This window comes from Lactuca sativa, chromosome 8 (genome assembly GCF_002870075.4).
Source record: "Lactuca sativa cultivar Salinas chromosome 8, Lsat_Salinas_v11, whole genome shotgun sequence".
Classification (NCBI taxonomy): domain Eukaryota; kingdom Viridiplantae; phylum Streptophyta; class Magnoliopsida; order Asterales; family Asteraceae; genus Lactuca; species Lactuca sativa.
The window spans coordinates 56,841,396-56,863,800 of NC_056630.2; positions in this window are offsets into that span (position 1 = coordinate 56,841,396).

A 22,405-nucleotide genomic window follows, 5' to 3' on the forward strand; every position below is an offset into this window, starting at 1 on the left:
CATTGAAGGGTCCTAGTGGTCTAAAATGTATAACAAATTACAATCGTAGATTCAATTTGGTTCTTAATTCATATCCATTATAGACAATATGATGTTTATCTCCAAGAAATTAAATGAAAAACCTACACATATCAAGAATTGTCTGACTTCACAACTTCAAAGGAACATGCTTACACACTAAATGAAATTGATTACTTCGATGCTACTTACACCATTATCAACATACGTACAAACAAAAACACGTAAGTGTAAAAAAAATACTAACCTTGAAATTGTTTGAGCCCTGATGGAACATACAAGAAATCTATGGAAAGCTTTCATGAGAGTGTATTTGTAATGCGATGAATGTGTACATACGATTCAACCCTAGATCACAGGAAACTATTTTAGAGATGACTTGGTAGCTAATTTCACTGTGATTTTGATGGAATTCGAAATACATTGTTGGTTTCCCTGCACTCGTGATTATCCTAAAAAAATCAGTATTGTTCTTCAATTAATGGAAGATATTATGCGATCATTTTCTGGTGAGCCTCTCCAGCGATGTTGGTTGACGACGTGTCTTCCATTCTTGGTTTTATTGCGTGAGAGTTCACGTATCAGTCTAACATAAATTAAACTATTAGAGAAACCCTAGAAATCGATTGTTTTGTAAGTGTGTGAATATGCGTAGAAAGATAAAGGTGCAAACTCACAGAGTTCTTGTTTTTTCTCTAGGAAGGAACGGTGGAGGGAATGGTTGGATGGATCATAGAGAAGTTCAAAGCTGTTGAAGATCTTGATCGGAGTGGAATCGAGATTGGGGAGCGGAAGAAGAGAGAATCCTGAAGAATCGACCTAGGTATTCCCACTGCTTAAGATGATGATGAAGGCCCTAATGGCTTTTTCTTGCTAAGTCGAAGAAGCGGGGGGGGGGGGGGGGGGGTTTAATTTTTGGGATCTAATATCCGAGGGTAATTTTCGTCGATTTCATTTCCCGCCTAAAACACGTGTTTCACTTAAAAAATATAAAGCGACACATTTACATGACACACATTTTATGAAAGGCGCCCTCCCCATTTCTTTTATATTTCTTTTATGACACTAATTTTAGGGCACACATAAATGCGTGTCCTCTATCCTTAAAATTTTGGAAAACTGACATTAGTTTTTAGGGCACGCACAAATGCTTGTCCTCCATCACTGTGTGTCGTTGTTTGCATGTCATTAAAGGGTTGTTTTCTAGTAGTGATTGGTAGATAATTGTCTTTGTGATAATTATCTTGGTATGCTTATGTGATATGCTTATGAGATATGCTTATGTGATATGCTATGTGAGTTAGTGGTAGTAGTAGGGAATAACTTTTCCCTGACTTGGTCGTTAGGGTCGAAGGGTAGGTCAGTACCCTAGATATGCCAGACCGTATGATTATATTTTGTTATTGTATGATAGAGGTAGGGGTGAAATAGTCCCTGATGCCGGTTGAGATAGACCAGAGGGTAGTCGGCACCCCAGAACGCTCTGACATGGGTAGGTCAGCACCCCATAATGGCTTGACATGGGTAGACCAGCACCCCAGAATGGCTTGACATGGGTAGGTCGGGCACCCCAGAATTGTCTGGCAGTATGTATGCTATGTGATTGTATGGTATGTGGTATGATGGGGGAACTCATTAAACTTTGTGCTTGCAGTTTCAGTTTCCGTTTCAAGTACCTTTTCATCCAAGGGAGGGAGCCGGCGGCGTGGCAGCGCATCACACACACACACATTTGATTTCCGCATTGAGTTTTCTGCGATTGTACTCTGATTTATACTATTGTTTGATGTTGTGATTTTTAGACTTATTCATGATGGTTTATGGGTTGATGTGATATTGACAATATTTTTAGTAAACGAATATATAATTTACTTAATTACAAACGAAATTTTTAGATTCGAAAATTGGGATGTTACAGATTTAAAACAAAATATTATAATGTGTATTTAAAATACTCTAAATTTATAGCAAATGAAAATCATTTATGATTTTATCATAAAATAAATGAATCACAACTGATTATTAAATAAATGAAATATAAAACATATTTATGACCTTTCTCATTTTTTTTCTCTCCAATTTCTTTATAGTGTAAATTTTATTGAATGATTAGGCTTTTCTAAAAGTATAAATCGATTTTATTAGGTTCACATTTAGTAGACGTTTACAAATGCATTTATAATGCATGTTAAGAACAAATATAAGCAAAATAAACACTCGTAAATGAAAAACACAGTATAACAATAAAAAACCCTTGGTAACAGTGAAAATTGAGTTTTATCAAACTTAAAACGTTCAATAAGTAATTCGATTTCTAAAATGGATGAAGCAATGTCAGATACTGGTGATTTTACTTAAAAAACATCATGCAATGTGCCGATTTTGACCTTTTGATGATTGATTTGTTGTTTTTAACTTCTTTGATGAAGACATTTCTGATTTTTCTGAAGCCTTTCATGTTCGATTCGGTGAGGTACGTCATGAAGTTAGGTTTTTTCAAGGGTTTGAGTTTCGAAAATTGAGAGGGAGAGAGAGAGAGAGAGAGAGAGAGAGAGAGAGAATTTATCGTAAGTAAAACTGAAAAAATGAGAGGGAATGATCACTAATGACATGTTCGGGGCCGACCCAATACATGGGCGACTTTGGCTTAGGCCCAAGGCATCAAAATTCTAGGGGCATAAAATAGTCCAAATATGTCTATAGCATATATAATAGTGGCCCAAAAATATTAACCCATCTTGTGATCTGATGTCTTCGGATGTAAGAAAGTAGGGAACGACACACGCCAAACAACAATCAATTGTATATCCGAGCATTCAAATGCGCAGGAAAAAACGAATCGTCTTCTCGTGCCTAGAAACCTGATGTTGTCGATTCGGTAATCGCAACCTGAACTATCTCATCTCTTTAATGTCATATTTCTGTTCACTACTCTCAATTTCTCATTCTAAATCTCTCTAATTCTCTAAACCCGTTGGTTGCTACATTCAATAGTTCAATCGATCAAGTTCTTTTTTTTTTTTTCACTCTTTCATTCTCAGTTCTGATTCACTACTCACTTGCTTGATTGGGTTCTATTTTTTTCCTGCATGAAGCAAGAGGAATACGAAAGAAAGGAGTAAGGTTGTATGGACCTATTGGATTTGTATTTTTCCTTATTTCTGGTTTCTCTTCAACAGTTCAACTGATTTGTGCAATTGGGTGAGTTTGTTTTTTCTTAGTTTGTTTCTAATTTTGATTTTTTTTGTCTTAATTTGTTTCTAATTTTGAATCTGATTTGTGGTTTTCTTCATTGTATCTGCTTAAGTGATTATTTTCTTTGATGTGAATGATAGAATCAGGCGGCATATCTGATATTGATTTATTTTGAAAATTTGGAATCAGGAATTGGATAACGAAAGGATTGATTTCTTATTTCTCTTCAAGTGATTTGTAAATTTGGGTTAGTTCGCTACTTCTGTTCTTCTCATTTCAATTTTACTTTCTGTTTAACTCGAAATATGTTGCCATCAACGTTTCTAAACATTTTTTTTGTTTCTTGTTTCTATGATGTGAATCAGGTGGTTTATTGAACTTCTTATTTATGTTTATATTGAAGTCTGACTATTTGACTTTGCTCAAAATATGTTGCCTCGTGTTCTTGTTTCTAGAAAGGTATAAATTTATTTCATCGTTATTATTAGACAATTGTTTTGAAAATTTGATTCCTATTTTTTATTTTTTGATTCACTTTGCTATTAGTAAAGCTAAAGAATTAGTAAATGATATTGGAGTTAAACCCAAATTTCCTCGAAAACGACTTATAATAGAAAAAACAATTTGATGAAATTCCAAATATCAAAAGAGAACACCAATCTTCTCAAGAAACATTTAAAAGGATTATTTTATTATTTTTCTAAATATGGTTTTTGTTCAATTGAAAAGTAGATTTAAACAAATGCAATATTTTGAATGTATGTTTGGTTTTTTGTTTGATAGCCCCAAATTAATTTCTTTAGCTGATAAAGAATTAAAAAAAAAATGTTGTTTAAATCTTGAGTCTAACTTGAAAATGGTGAAGAATATTATATTGATGGAATTGGTTTATTTATAGAGTTACAAACTTCGCAGAAAATGTTGTCCGATTAAAGCATACAAAAGTGAAATCTTTGGACATTTATTCAAATAATGGAGTACGCAAAAAGAATGGATATGTTCCCTAATGTGTTGGTTGCATATTCATGATGTCAGTTACAATACTTCTGTGGAAAGCAGTTTTTCAAAACTGAAGCTCTTGAAACCGTATCTCCAAAGTACGATGGCTCAACTGAATGGATTAACAATTTTAATTATCAAAGTGATTTTTTACAAAATATTGATTATTGTAAATTAAGATACGTTTTCCTTCAAAAAAAAATACGTGAAGACATCGGTTAGGTGATTTTTTGTAGGTTTTTGTTTGTATTATATGATTGATTATAATATTTACTGCATTTTTTTTATTTTGTAAATTTTTTATATATAAGGAAGGGCATAAAGTTCTTATCTCGCCCTGGGTAGTAAAAAACAATGGGCCGGCCTTGGACATGTTCGATGGAGGTCATGATGCTAATTGTCCATAAAAACCCCCGTCAGTTTTATATTTTTAATGTTTGGATATTAACTTTCATTTATTTATAAGTTTGCTACCTTCTTAAATTAAATGTTAAGATTTTATTCTAGTGTTCTCAAATCGATACTTGTTCTCATTTGAACATCCTCTCTCTCTCTCTCTCTCTCTCTCTCTCTCTCTCTTTGTGTATGTGTGTGTGTGTGTGTATATATATATATATATATATATATATATATATATATATATAAAGGTTCATTTACGACCATGGTTATTTTGTGAGACAATGCGGGCCAAATTCCAGCCCTTGATTAATCTTCATTTTGTGCTTCATCGCAAACCCTAATTATGTTGTCTAATTAAAAGCCTAAGGATAGTTTACTCAATCCGGAAATCCCCTAATTTAATGATTCATAAATGTAACAGAAAGAATTATGTAATCTCAACCAAATTAATTCAAACCTACCACATGATTATCCAATGTATCAGACTAAATCGCAGGGTGGAATCGGATGCCAACACTACTAGAAAAACAGCCTTTTACGACGCTCATTGCGCGTCGTAAAATTCTCAGACGACGCGCAAATGTGCGTCAAGGAAGACCCTGTCATAAAGAGAGACGACGCGTTTTTGCGCGTCGTCTATAGAGGACGCGCATTTACGACGCTCATTAATGCGTATCAAGGAAGGCCCTGTCATAAAGGAAGACGACACGCGTGTCAATGACACCCAATGCGTATCATTAAAACCCCTGTCAAGAAAGACCATGTCATAAATGAAGATGACACACATTTTTGCGTATCGTAAATTTAAATGTTTAAAAAAAATATTTAGTTATTTATTAATTTTTAAATTAAATTTGTTTTTACTGTCTCATAATAGAAATAAAATACCATATAAAAAATACAATCCATTGCATAAAATTTAATGTCATACAATTCTATTTCTTACAATAAATAAATTTGCATTCATCTAATTTACTCTGTGTTTCATACTAACAATTGAAATGAAGAATGCAACACTTGCGCGCATTTGCAGCATCTTATCTCTTTCAGCTTGAGCTTTCTTTTCCTCCTCTAACTCCAGAGCTATTCGTTTTCATCAACCCTGTAAACACAACACAAAATCACTTGTCATTTTCATTCTACGTTAGAAATGTCAGCAGTGAAGTTAATGGATTCTGAAGAAGAAAACTTTGTTCCAATAAATTTAGCAACTTCACTGAACTTTTCTGCACTTGGGAACTTCAGAACAGATGGTCTAAACCCACGTATATCAAAATTTAATGTCGTCATAATGTAAGGAGCTGCAACATGAATTAACTTCCTTTTAGTTTATGTCACAAAAATGAGGAGGGAGGATAGGTTGTTCACCCAAATTCATGGCAAGACAGCTGGTGAAAAAGAAATCCGAGAAAGTAGTCACGATGAACAGATGCTTGATCTTCCGCAAGTCCATGCCAACTAACTTCATTGGTCACTTTCAAATGGCCTAGATCAATTTCCAAGAAACTGCATCCATGAAAGAAACACCGAGAAACCATTTTCAAAAGATGTTTATGCAAAGAACCTTCAATAAGTAATTATAGCATCCCCATACAAACAACTAACTAAATGAGAATTACACCTTTAAAACAAGTGCCATTGTTGCTATTGAAACACTCTTCTGGACAATATTTATAGTAACCCCTGCGATTTTCCTCCCTCTCACTATCACTAAAAGATGTTTTTGTCCCTTGAAAATGAACACCTACAAAAACAAAATATGTCAATTTTGTAGATTTTTCTACAATATTGTAACATGAAATTTGATTGAACCCACAAATGGAGAATGAATGTAAACTGTTGAACCAATTTCTCAATAGATTCATCTGTTCCAGGAATCACACTTGTAATCCGAGTTAGACCCTCCATTTCTGCAGGACCTGCAACCAGACTCTGCACACATTAACACAACACATTTTTTTATTTTTAAATATTGTTATTTAAAAAAAAGTAAACATTTCACCTAAAAAATTATACTATAAGGATAAAAAACCAAACCTGGATGTTGTAACCCTTTCTGGACATAACTCTGGTGACCAGGTTGAGAACTCCAGGAGCATTATTGACAAGAATGTTCACAGCGTGAGACTTATGACCAGTTAACTGTTTTATTAATATTAAATCTGAGTTATATATATATATCCCATAAACTATTTGCTAAATAATGATTGATAAGACATTAATGAAAAATGAGAAATTGACGCATAACTTACATCTTCTTCATAAAGCACACCCCAATGGGGGTCAAGGACTTGATTCATTGAGAACCTATTGTAGTACTCCATAGGATAAACATCTCGCTACATTCAAAAAAATATATCACAACTCAAATTAATAAAAAAAAAAAAGAAATTATCACAAATAGAAACCTGCAAAGAATTAAAGAATATACCCCTGAAACTGCACTCAAGTTCTCATCAACCGTGTGACTTATATTTGAGGCAGTAGGAATTGGAGCTGGGGCTTCCAGATCTGGATACGAAGCAGCACGGAAGTTCCAAAATGGAGCAGTTTCACCCAACTTTGTATCTTCTTAAAGCAATCTACAATTTGCAGCATACCAGTGGACTAGTGAAGCTTTTTAGGGCTAATTTTTTATGATAAACAAGAGATTGAGAGCGGGTTTTTTGTCCCATTTGACTTGAAAATAAAAAGGTACCTGGATTCTTGAGGGACTTTTGACTTCAAGGTTTGTAGATGCAGTGGAGGTGAAAGTACAAAAGGGGTGGAGAATGCGATGGAATTATCAATGGTAAGGGTGGTGGTAGAGATTTGTTGACAAATCTTGTCAACCTTCAAAAATGGAGTTGTGCCCACTGCCAGAAGTGGTAATAGCTCAGAAAAAGCAGTGAACCTGTTAATTGTTATGTTACCACATAAACAAAAAATGTTTCAGAACACAACAAGTGCAAAATGGGAAAATTAAGAAATTATGAGGAAAATGGTTGGAGAAAGATGTAAACATGCTTACTAAAATAAATGATTAATAATTAAGTGAAGCAAGCAAAGTAAGAAGAAACAGGTAAATAGGGAAGGAACTTGAAATTACTCTTAGAATGCTTACAAGGAGAGAATTCTAAAGGCTTTAAGTAGTATAAAGAAAGGGTGGGGCTATAGAACAATTACAGTTTCCTTATAGTAAACTTAGGTTATTTATAATTATAATGGCAAGACTTGATGGATGTGGGGTAGATTTAACTTAATTTTCAAAAAAGGGTAAATAGGTCATTTAACTTAACCTTTAAAGACTCAAGATTCTTGTAACTCATGATAGGGTCAGGAGAAAGACACATCTAACCCACAAGTTCAACCTTGACTCTCTAGTTGAACAATTTTACTTCTCCAAGTGGATTTTGTTGAAACATTGGGACAAGAGCATCTTTTGTTGAAGATTGTTGGCCAACACTTGGTTAGCCCATTGGTTTTGTGTTTGAGAGTACTGAGTTAACCCGGGGTGGACCGGGTGGGTTCGCGTTGAGCCATAACGTGACCCGTGTGGGATACTGGTTAGGTGAAGACTAGAGGTGTTTGATAAAGGGGAGAGATTAAGGTCTGAAAAGGGCATTTGGGAATAGGAATGGGAATGGGAATGATGATGTGGCGAGGGGAGACTGTTGTGGGCCCCAGGTGAAAATGAAGGGAGAGATGAGGTTGGTGTGAGTATGGGTTCTGTGAAGAATTAGTGTTTCTCTGTAGGGTATGATGAAGCTCTGTATAAGGGTTTAGGGTCTGAAGGGAGATGAGATTGTGAAGACCATCTTCTGTTTCCATGGATACTTTTTGTGTCTGAGATGTATTGGTCTAGCCACTCTAGTAGGTCTACTGAAGTAGATGAACCTGAAAATATGTATATTTGTTTATAGAAGAACATGAACAAAGTTACAAAAGCAATGAAGATCAAAAGTATTTCTTGAATAGATTTGATATAGATACTTACTTTCTCTTGAAATAGATCCTGACCCTCGATCACCAATAACTCCAGGATGTCTAGGTCCGCTTACTGATCTGTTTAACTGTTTAACAAAACAAGAAATTTAGTTAATTTGGCTCAAAAAATTCACAACTTTATTGTGAAAAACTGAAATCAAAACTATACTTTTGAAAATATAGTTGACAGATCATCTAAATCCAATAGAGATCTTGCACCTGGCTCCCGTGGAAAAAGAAGATGTAAGATTTAGAAAGATGAGATATTTTATCACTACAGGTTTAGGGATTTGAATTTGCATGAATTTAATTGAAACTATTGTAACAACTTTAGATGTCTAAAATGTGAAGTGATGAATGCATAATATCTCAAGCGTTTAGATTTATGAACAATAAATGAAGATAAATATGGTGTGAAGTGAAAACAGAAGTGCACAATGTACATTATACCTCTTCTTTGTCAAATAAATGGCATTCATCATCAGGAACTCCAGTTGAAGGATTATCTTCATCTTCTTTTAAGCACCCAAACTCAATTTTCTCAGTAGTAGGTCGACCAAAAAAAGCATACTGTGAAGCATCAAAGAGTTTATCATTTGCACAATAATGAAAGAATCAGGCATAAAAAACAAAATCTTGAAACAACAGAAATAATAAGAAAGAACAATGACGCTTGCAGACAATAAAACCAATTAATGATAATTTGTTCTATTGCTCGATGAACTTCTTTGGTTTTCTTCCTCAGGTAAAAATGGTAACATGTTCGACATCCAGATACCGAAATATGAACTTGTGTGGGGTGTAGGTACTAGTAAATCATTCAAATAAAAGATTCCTTCATCGGAGATATCACCTCAATCATACAAGAGAGAGAGAGAGAAAGAAAGAGAGAACCTCGATCTAAGGGAAGAGGCCATGGTAGCCACGAGATTTGAGAAAACTGTATGTGACATCCTTAGAACCATGAGTATCGGGAGTAGAAGAAGTGCCTCCAACGTAAAATTAGCTATGGCCACCGGAGGAGGAAATCATGATTAAAACCATGGTTTTTCTGGTTAGGGTTTTACAGAAGAGAAGAGAAGAGGATTCAAAATCGAAATTAGAGGCATGAATAAAGGAGAAATAAGAACTTGGATCTTGTCTTCGACATTATCGACGATGTCGACGTTGCTTTCAACATCGAGTGGGAGATATGGTGGTTCCAGTGGGTAGAAGTAAGTGAGCCTTGATCGATGTCCTCCCTTTCTCTCGAACGCAAGTTTGTATCCCACAGATATTCCTTTATAATGGAGGTGAAGGGAACACACAAAGAAACCCCTGTGAGAGAGAAAGCAATAGTCGATTTGAAGCAACCGACAAATGAAATTGAAAGGTAGAGGCGCTACACTCCTTTTTTTGTTCGTGTCACCACACATCAACATAGAGAAATCGAGAACCCCTGCGGGTTTGATCTATTCAGAAGACGGGATCAGAGATTTGGTGATATTGCGATTTTGTTGCGGGAGAAAAGAGGATTTGTGATGATATTAGGGTTTTTTGGGTATTAGAGTGAGAGAGATAGAGAAAGAGAGAGAGTGAGAGAGAGAGAGAAGAAAGATGGAAATAAGATAGAGGATAACAATGGCGGCCTTTCAAACTTTTGGAATTTTCGTTTCCCCCCAGCTGCAAAAAAAAAAAAAAAAAAAAAAAAAAAAAAAAAAGAACGCGCCTTTCATTCAAAAAATATAAAGCGACATTTCTAGACGACGCCCATTTTTAAATAAGTGCCCTCCGCGTTTTTAATTTTTTTTCTTGGACATTAATTTTAGGGCACGCACAAAAGCGTGACCTCTATCCTTCAAAAGTTTGAAGAGATGACATTATTTTTAGAGCGCCCGCTTTTGCGTATCGTAAATCACCGCGTGTCATTGTTTGCGCGTCATTAAAGGCTGTTTTTCTAGTAGTGCAAATTATACTTCATGGAATTCAACGTACAAAGTATTTCTCTCTCTGCTTGATAGCGATTTCAATAATGGATCACCAGTCAACATTGATTTCAGCAAACAATCATATATTTCAAGGTTTGATTTTCATTGTTCATTGAAGATATAAGTTTTTCAAAAATACTAATTCATATTTATATATATTTTAAACAATTTCAACCTTTGAATTTCTCTATTTCATCTTCTTTAGTATTTTGAAGCTGTGATTTCAATAATCGATTGTCTATTTCAAGTTTTTGATTTTCATTCTTCAAACTATTTTCTCATATCAGGTGTAATTGAGTTCTTACACTTACTGAAGTTTACATCAAGAATTAGGTATATTGCCTTCATGTCTGCAACTTTTGGTACTTATCTTACATTTTCTATTATTATTATTTTTAAACTTAGTTTGTATAAGAAGCTAATAGGAAGTGGCATCGATTACCTACCAAGAAGTTATGTTTTCGAATGGTAGTGGGTTCTTCAATCGAGATTGTATATCAGGAAGAAATAAGATTTTTTGGATTTGGTAGTTGATGAGAGTTTTTTGGAGCATGGAGAATGAATTTGTTTGAATCACGATTGTAGATAACTTAAAAGTAAAGTTACACATTGCCCGTTCATATCTTTCATTAATCCTAAAGTTTGATAAAATTGTAAAATTGTCACCACCTTTTCATGTTTTATTTTTAATTTAATCTCATGCATAATGAAGATTCATATTTTATCCACATATCTCACAAAATATAAATATCATTGTCTCATATAATACACAATTTAAATTTTTATTCATTCAATTTGCGTATAATTGTTGTTGCTTGTAATTAATAATTTAATCATGAATTATTTATTTTTATTATTATTATGGTTATTATTATTATTTTCTTTCGAGCGTTAGGAAGACAATTTATTAATAGACAAGACAAGTCATAAACTAATACTTACAAATAGAAAAATGAGGGACATCACTCGTTAATTTTGCTGGAAATTTGACCCTTAAAAAAACAAGACAAAACTTCATAGATGGTCCTAGTGGTATCCCAAAATCTGAAGCGTAGTCCCTAAGTTTAAAAAAACCTTACAGATTGTCCATGTGGTTTCAAAACTTTTAATGTTTGGTCCTTATTGTTCACTCTGTCATCTTTTATCTATTAACAAAATGACATTTTTCATCATTTCACTATCACAGGGACCATTTATGAAGTTTTGCCTTATTCTAAAAAAAAAATTAAATATAATTATTTAATATAAAAAGGTCTCTTTCTCTCTCTCTCTGAGAAAAAAACCCATTTGTTTGATTTTAATTGCCAATTTTATTTCTCCATCATAACAACATATCTTGATCACTTAATAGTATTTCTTGAAGAATTTGGTATGAAAAATCTGAAACTTAATCAAATATGACGATAATCTTCTTAATATTTGAAATCAAAACAGCTCTAGAGGTGATTCCAAGAACAATTAACTCATCAATGTGAGCAAAGAAAGACGAACTAAGACCTATTAGGGATTCAACATTACTACAACCTCCATTAATGGTGGAAAGAAGGCTGGATTTCGGTGGCTCAGAAGGAACAATTATCTTACTTTTGGCCAATCATTTCCCTGTAAAATTCAACCCTTCACAGCTAATTTACCACTACGATGTCGACATCTCCCTAAAACCTTCAAAGTATACTGCCGAACTGATCAAATAGAAACTCGTCAAACAAAACCCCACCATTTTATCCAATGCCAATCCTAGTTATGATGGTCGTAGAAACCTTTTTAGCCCATTCGAGTTTCAAAAAGATAGGCTTGAACTCTTCCGTAACATCCCAATTTCAATGGGTAATCCTTCAATTCCTCCAAGTTGTGAAGAGAATCAAGAATCCAATATTTTTAGGGTAAACATCAAGATTGTATCAAAACTCAACGACAAAGAATTAAGCAAATACTTGAGTAAAGAGCACAATGATTCAATCCCACTTCCATAAGACTATCTACAAGCTTTAGATGTTGTTCTTCGTGAAAACCCTTTGTCATAATGCTTTCCCCTTCATTTTTGGTGCAGGGATTTCGGTGAACCAAGAACACAACACACATGTATACACATTGTCTTCTTGATTCAACTATGATTTTAGCTCCAATTCTGGTGACCCAATCGAGTTGTGGGATGGTTTCAACTTCGATTTGATTCAATGTCATCATCTACTTCTTTGATTTCATTAACCCTAAACCTAGAAATGATATGAAAATACACAGATGAATTCGATTTATGAAATCCATAAGCTTTTTTTTCATATTCAAAAATGATTTTCAACTCTAGAAACAAACCCAAAAAATTAATTGTTCGTGTGTTTTTAGTTAAATAGCAAACCGAGATTCGATTATTTTAACATGGTGGTTGATTGGAATTGTGGTGGTATATGGAAGTGGTGGTGGTGTTCTTCCCCAAATGGAAAATCCCTCATTCTTCCCTTAATCGACGGTGAAGCAAATTATATCAGAAAATATGGTGGTGGTGGTGTGGCTTTGATTTTGTTTTTAGTGGTGGTGGTTCCGGCCGGGAAGATAACGTTCGAGGGGGGGGGGGGGTGGAGACTCTTTTATGTTAAATAATTATATTTATTTATTTCTTTTTTTAAAAGAAAAATAAGACAAAACTTCATAAATGGTCCATGTGGTAGTAAAATGATGAAAATATACATTGGTTAACAAACAAAAGATGATGAAGAAAGCAATAAAGATCAAACATCAAAAGCTTTGAAAACACATTTTAAACTTAGGAACTAAACTTTAGATTTCGAAAAACCATAAAGTCTTGTCAAGAAAACAATCGCTAGCGTATGATCCATAATTCTTTGAGGCACGCTATTTTACTTTATTAAAAATTGCTTTGTTACGTGTTCTCCAAATGTTCTAGAACGTTGCCATCAAAGTTGAGTGAATGACTTTTATCGTCGTCTTTGTTTTTCCAAAATTACTCATCATTAAGAAATCCGATTTAATATCTGTGTTGTCACCTGTAATTGAAAATTCGTATCATTATTCTTAATATATGATTTTTATTATTAAATCGTATCATTATTCTTAATATATGAATTTTATTAGTTATATTAACAAAAGATTATTCTTAGTAAATGAGTTTTATTATTTGTATTAATAAAAGATTATTCGTAATATATGATTTTTATTATTTATATTAATAAAAGATTATTTTCCAAACTATGAGTGTCAAATAAATGAAACGATTGTCATTTTCCACGATTCCACTTGACCACAATTACCATCTTTTTTTCCCTTTTATTATTAATTCAAATCCCAATGTCTCATTTGACCCCAAAAGAATTATTTTTTATTTATGATGACTGTATATATCTAAACTATAAGCATCATACATTACAATTAAATATTAGAAAATTTTCGAATACGTTTCTATCCATACCCACATCTATATGGATCGAATATGTAACTATGTGTCTACAAGTCTATCTCCAAATTTGGTTAATGCATATTCAGGGCCGGTCCTGAAAAATGAAATATTCTTAAAGGTCCGGGACGAACAAGAAAAAAAGGGTCCTTATCTTTATTATAATTTTGTATTTTTAAACAAAAATATATAATGAAAAAAATCGGGTCATGTGCAGCTGCCCACTTTGCCCCCCTCTAAGCCTCATGTGCATATTTGAAAGGTTTTTATTTAACATGTAGTGATTGTGACAAATTTTGAATCCATTTGTTGTTATTTGAGATTTGGTATATTTGTACAAACAACTAATAATTACATTGTTATATAAAACCGTATTTTTATAAAGTGAGATAAATAAACCTCTGGATTTTGTTAATGGGCTTTTGTAAAACTTGCAACTTACAAGAATGAGCTATGAGCAAGGCCCAGGATTTTGAAGTCGAGTATTAGACTATTAGTGGTAGGTTGTGGTTTTTGTTTGGCCATTTAAAAGACCAAAACTAATAAAGGCCAATTAAGCACATATCTACTGGTGGATCCAATTATTATTATTAGGGGTATATTAAAATGAGACCTATAAATTGGATACTAAAAGTAGACTATAGGCTACGTATTAATACTCTTCATAGGTTTTTAGTTTTATATGAGGACATGCAACCATTTTAGTTTATAACATACAAAGAAAATCGTAAAATTCAAATAATGTGGTCTATGAAGGTCTCATACCATGTAACATAAGATATTAAGCACTAGAGTGGATATATATATATATATATATATATATATATATATATATATATATATATATATATATATATATATATATATATATATATATATATATATATATATACTAGCCATTTACCCGCACGATGCACCGGACGAAAATGGATCATTGTCGTTAGTAGTTTAGTTTCGACTATTAGGGTTTTGAATTTCATGTGGTTGTGGGTGGTATAAGTAAGTTCCGTTTCAGGTTAAAAACAAAAGTACATTTCTATTTTGGTTTAAAAAGTATATATGTTGTTTTTAGGTTGGTTTAAAAATAAAAGTGCATTCATGTTTTTATTAAAAATAACAGTATATTTTTTTTAGATTAAATGAAAGTGTGTTGTCAAAAATGATGATGAATTCATTGATGATGCAGAATCATACGTTTTCATAAAAAATAATTACTACTATAATGATTACAAATTAATCCATTTGTTTCCTTTTATAAGCGATATATATCCATGTAAAATGATTTTGGGAGGTCAAGGCCTCATGCTAACCCATGATTTATTAATTACATTTTGACCAAAAAAATATTTTTTATACAAAAAGGATTACATGATAAAACTTGGAACTTTAAACCTCTATATCTATTTTCATTTTTTCTTTTTTGAACTTTTAGAACATAGTTTTGTGAAAATATTTGAATTTTCACAAATGTTTATTTAAGGTAAAAAAAACTCCATATTTTTTTCTATTAATTTTATGGGTTAGTTTCCATATGGTATATGCTACAATTTTTTTTTTTTAACTCAAATAAAAATATTTTGAATGATTACATTAAGTGACATCCTTCGTCTAAGAAAATTTGAAAGATTTTTATCCAGCCAATATTATCACTTATAATGTAAAACTTACCTGACAATATTATGATCACTAAATTGGAGATATAATAATAATAATAATAATAATAATAATAATAATAATAATAATAATAATAATAATAATAATAATAAGGGATTTATTAATGATGATAATAATAAAGACACATCTTCAATCATGGATTCCTTATTCCTATATATTAACAATATTAGCATAAAAGTTTGATAAGGAACAGAAAAGAACTACAAGGCCCTTAGCCACTTGGACCAAAGTCTAGTCAACCAAACTGCAATCTTGTAATTGTATAAATGAAAGTAAACAAACAAACCGAGGTATATTGGAGGGTAATTGAAGTCAATATGTCCGCCTCCCGTCCAAATGACAACCACATCTATATATTTTAAACATTTTGGTAATTTGTTATTTCTTTAACTACCCTTCCCCTACATTTTCAAAAACAACCCAACAATCTCTACTGAAAAAACATACATAAAAAGAGTACATCAAATGAAAAACCTTACGTATTTCTCAATAGGCTAGGAAAAAACCTATTTAGGTTCGTGCAATGAAAAGGCTTACCTGTTTATCCTTGGTTTACCGGTGATGGAGATGAAAAGTATTAGGGTTAGAGAGTGAGATAGATGGTGAACGGTGTTGTAATGAAGTAGATAAATCCAAATCCTTTACACCTAAAACCCAAACCCCTTCTTATTCAAAGTTCGCCCTTTTCTACTGCAACAAAAATGAAAAAATAACTTTAGATAAAAGTAAATCGATACGATTTGGTTCGGGTGTAAAGAGATACTCGAGTTTATGTGTAAAATATGTGTATATGAACTTACCTGAATCTGCTTATAATGAAAGATGAGGGTTCAGGTCATTCATTGATGGGGGGGTTAGGAGACAAGGTGAGTGATGGACCGAAGGTGGGACGATAGATGGTGGCTGGAACGGCAAGTTAGGGTTTGAGAGAGAGAGATGGATTAGGGTTTGAGAGACTGAACATTCTGGTGAAGACGGTGAAAGCTCCTGCCTGGGGTTTAGAAGGCATGAAGAGCCAAATTTTCCGGCAGGAACATAAGGTGCAGAACTGCAGATGGCTGTAAAGACGGCGGTTAGTGGTGAATGATCCGGTGGTGATGGTTTCTCGTGTGCGCTTGTGAACGCAATCAGAGATGAGATGTTATATAAATTGTATATAATATTGACCGATTCAAATGGCTGAAGGAGAAGGGATAATCGTTTAATTTTTACTAATTCTACTTTGACTAATTCAATTTACTTATATCTTTGAGATTTTAAGTTTAAAGGCAGAGAATAGGGTTGTGTTTAAAATCCAAAGTCAAATAATTGAAGGATACGGAGCGATATTGGAGGGAAAGCAATCTCATTTAAATTTAAATTTTAATATTATTTTATTTATAATTGGCTGTATTTTAAGATTTGTTACTTCAACGTCTTAAAAAAATAATATTATTATATTGAAGTTATTTTTAGAAATAATGAGATTTCTTTTATAATATATATATATATATATATATATATATATATATATATATATATATATATATATATATATATATATATATATATATGGTTGGGGTACATACCTCCAATAATATACATTTAAACTCACCCATGTGTGTATTAATGCAAGTCATATATATGCTGCTTCATAAGTATTTTTCATGGAAATAATTTTCCTTATTTGCATCACATAACAAGCAATTTTAACTTTTTTTTTGGAATGCTCCTGTAAAATTGACGATTGATTGCCAATGGAACAAGTTGTATCATTGATCGACTGTAGAGTCTCATCAATTTTTAATTATAGATCATTCTGTTGTGGAGTTTTTGAGTTATTAGCCTTTCTCGGACATGTGATCATGATAGATAAGCATAATCTGTTTTCGTGTGTTAGATTATGGATTTAAGAGGGCCTATTATAGCTGCCAATTATGCGGGATTATGAGCTCAAGGTAAATTTTAGTCAAGCATTGATGAGGTTCAACGAATGTCTTAACTCTTACGCATTCTATGTTACCCATTTTCCACTGAATTGTACTACTCAAGATATATGGGGTATGTGTACAAAATTTGGAATTCTTGTGCATGTGTAGTTCGTGAAGAGACGATCAAAGATTGGTAAGGCGTTTGCCTTTGTTCGTTTCAAGTAATAAGGATCTTTTTGCTTGAAAGCTTTCTACCTTATGGATGGGAAACTTCAAATTGTATGTTTCTATTGTTTGTTTTTACAAGAATTATTATGGGAGTTTAATTGGAGAAGATTCTAACAATGTTATTCTTAGTGTGAAGACGAATGAAACAATGGATGAAGAGATAATCACTCTTAGGTTGTTGGGTGTGGTTCGACAAAGAACTCGGCAAAGCTGACATGGCTTCGGCGAACACCGCGTTGTGGTCATGGCAAACAAAATCGACAATATAACTCGGTATATATGTATGGATGAGATGAGATAGAAACACTTTTGAATTGAAAGTTACAATATTGTCCCTGAAAATTCTTTTTGCTACATCTTTTACCCCAAACTTAAAATAAAAATACTATATTTACCCTTTAACTTAATAGAAATTAACATTTAGATTTATTTCCCTTTATTTAATGTTTAATATTCTTTATTAACTTAAATAAATCCCTTCTATTGAAGTTAATTATTATTATATTCCAAAAGTATAAGTTAATTATTACTCTTTGGTTTTAAAATAACTTGTTTAAATTAATTATTTTTAATATAATTAATTTACAAAAATTAAAAAAAAAAAAGTTACAAGTGTGACAACCCACGTCTTTTAAATGACAAATGTGACAAACAGTGTGGCAAATAAGGGTGTAAACGAACAGAGCCAAACCCGAGCCTAACCAAACTCGAGCTCGGCTCGTTTAATTTTGAAGAAGCTCGAGCTCGACTCGTGAACAATTTAATGAGTTCGAGAGCCTAAACAAACATATATATATATATATATATATATATATATATATATATATATATATATATATATATATATATATATATATATATATATATAGGCTCGTGAGCCTACTAATTGAAGCTCAGCTCGAGCTCATTTAATAAATGAGCCTCATGTTTAGGCTTCAGTTCGGCTCGGGCTCGTTTAATTTGATATCGAATCGAGCTTTTAACGAGTCGATCCCGAGTAGCTCAACTCACTTACAACTGTCAAATATGATGTGACGCTGATGTGGACCGTGGCAAGTGTCACACCACACACAACTTTATGCTAAAGTGGTTATGGGTTATAGGGACAATCATGTGAATAATTCAAATAAATTGGTATAATGACATCGGGATTCGGGAGGTGACATTGGAATTTGGAGATTGTGTTGTGAATACCTTATTGTCCCCATGTATGCTCGTTTGCCTTGTCAAGGAATTCTTGTCCCTTACTAATATAAGCGTGTTATGTAAGAGTGAAGGCTTTAGTGATCTAAATGTTAAGTATATTGGTGGCGTGTGGATTGTGATGGAGTTCCATCGGAACAAGTACGTAATAATCTTAATGTATAAGTGATAGGATTCGTGCTTTATTTAGAGACTTGATACCTTGAACATTGGATTTTTTTTATATAGATCAGCTTATTCTGAATTGATGTGCGAGGTATTTCAAGGTGGCAATTTGGCAAGTGAGTGAATTTGTATATCTCCACATGCATGGATATGATATCTGAAACTTTGATGGTGATTGTTGACAATGCTTCTCACAAGTGGCATATCAAGGAGGTTAGTGGGTGGAATTCTACATTTTTAGACATAAAATGTTATAAATGATACTAGCAATGAATGTGGATTTGGAGTTTATACTTGATTAATTTGTTGCGTACTATATTAACTCTAAAGGTGTTGTTTAACAAAGTGAAGATGACAAGGTGGAAGAAGAAATTGAATGCATCATACTCGATGAACATATGGTTGAATTTTGGCAGCAATGCGAGGCTAACGTGTAAGAAGAAATTGATCAAAATACCATGGTAAGCGACCTCACTATAAGTTTTTATAGTAATCAAGAGTTTTTCTGAACTTTGAAAAATGTAAATCCATAAGCTTTAACATTAAAGACTGTGAAATAGATTTTAAGGAAATCATTAGAAGGATGGATGGTGATCGTGAGTTTTAATGAATATACTATCCATACACATTCTTAGGAGCATGGCTAAAAGGAAGTGGATTTGTGATTCATGAAAGCAAAATTAACTTTCTCGTAATTTAAGTTAAAAAAAAATTAAAGAGGCTACATATTGTGATGATGCAGAACATGTGGGGAAACCTTCATTTTTATTTTGCTTCTAGTAGTACAGTATTTATTAATAAATGTATCATGTGTTTTGAAATGATCATGTTTGTGATTTTAATGATGTTGTGGTCAAAGTGACTGTTTTGGTTCTTACTTTTTCCAAAATTTACCCAGTTACTATAATAATTTTTTCTTGGACGTAGAACTCGTCGATCCTCCTATGAAGGTAATTCATTTACGAATCTTCCCTAATAAATAAATTTTTTTTTGTCAAATGTTATCTTTTCATTCATTTGGACACATGATATTTTGTAGAATTTTTTAATTTTCTATTTTACACTTGTCATTTTATTAAATTAAAATTCCATATTTCATATGTAAGGTATTTATTAGAAAGAGTTTATATATGTAATGTATTCAATATATTAAAGTCTCGTTAATTTTAATAATTCAAACTTTTTTTTCATTTTTTTTATGAATTCAAACTTTTCAAATTATTAAAATTTCCTATTTAATTATTTTTTTAAACAAACTCATGTAATACATAAGTCTCACACCTAGTTGATGAATAGACAAGTAAAATCAATTGTTTTTTACTCTAGGATAGCATTTTTTATTTCTTTCCTAAAAGTATGGTTTTGACTCTAGGTTGTAAATGGACATATCATTCTCCCATTATTTTGAAGAAAATGGCGAGGTTCGGTTTTGATTTCTTGGATATCGATAGATGGTTTTTGAAGATATTGTCACGTCTATGTGGTCTACTCAAAGTATGGATCATTAGATAAATATGGTTATTTTAAGACAAAGCCACAACTTCTTTAAAATAACCTTAAACTTTTGTTGAAAGACATTTCGACTACTCGAATGGAGTTGAAAGCCAATTTTCAAGAAAAATTAGGACGTGTTTGGTATGGAGCTTTTAGAAGTGTTTGAGAGTTTCTAGTTTTTAGTTTTTGACAAAACACTCTAATTTAAACAAAAAATTTCATTTGATAGTACAAGCGTTTAACTTTTAATTTAAACAAAACGCTCCAAATCTAAAAGGTACTTCATGTAGCGTTTAACAAAACGTTAATGAGTTTTTGAAATAAATTTCCATAATATATATATATATATATATATATATATATATATATATATATATATATATATATATATATATATATATATATAATCAATTGTTCTTTTATGTAATTTTATATATTTCAAAAATTTCCAGCTACTTTTGCCAAACACTCATATAACAAATAAAAACTATAGTTTCCTGCTACCAGCTACCAGCTACCCGCTAACCGCTTCCAGCTATTAGCTAATTTTGTCAAACATACCCTTAATGTGAAGACCTTATAGATAAAGAAAACGCTAAGAAGGCTTAAATTAAAGATTAAGTCCAATGTATTTGAAAAGTTGGTGGATCGATGTTTATTTTTTGAAGCTCAAACGGAAGATCGAATCCAATCAGCCTCCCGTTTCAATAAAATTACAAGTTGTGAAATGTGAACGTTTATTTGCTGAAGCTACTTTTTCGTTGGTGGGAATTTAATAATAATAATAATAATAATAATAATAATAATAATAATAATAATGTCTGGGACTGATAGCTTCAGTTTTGTTTTTACTAAGGTACGAGATAGTTTTTCCCCCAATCCACTCAACTCACTGTCATATCAATTTTTTCGTCTCTTTTTTTCATCTTTCCCAACCCAAGATAAATGGAAACCCTATCTTTTGTAACTCATTTAACACACTTGCCACAACATTATTTTTTATTTAATAAAATTAGAAATTATGTAAACTAAAAACGAAAAAGGTATTGGATTGGTTTTGTGAAGTTCAAAATGCATCACTACACAATTGCTTCTAATTCTATCTGATGATCTCCTCCATCCTTCCCCAATCACATACGGTTGACCTCTCTTCACCATCTGCAATTTTGTATTCTTTGTCGCTGCCAGCATCACCACCACCAGGTATAATTACTCTTTCTGGTTTGTAATCACAGTCATTGCAACAACCTACACTATCTCCTCCCTACTCCATGTTTCCTTTTCCTTTTCTCTTTATTAAGATGCAAACATGGGTGGATCTCATATCTCCTCAATCGTGAAGGATTAAAACCCTAACAGGGTTTGTTTCTTTTTCTATTTTTTCAATCATAACTGTTTTTGGGATTTATACCTGTTACTCCACAAACTTTGGAAAGTATTCCCTTTTTGGCTTTAATTCAGATCAAAGAGGCACTATAGAAACAAGAAAATGAGAATAAATCCTAGGTATGTGGGTAATTTTTTGTGGGTGTGTTCTATTCCATGAAATTGGATTAGTTCATCTTCTCTTTTTGTGATTGATATTTGGGCTCTAACCATGTTATTTCAACTTTGATTCCTCTTAATTGCATTAGCTTTGAGAAGGACAAACAATTAACTATAAAAGTTGTGGAGCAGTCGAAGAAAAGGGATGTGTCATTTTTGGGGAAACGACTAGTATATATATATATATATATATATATATATATATATATATATATATATATATATATATATAT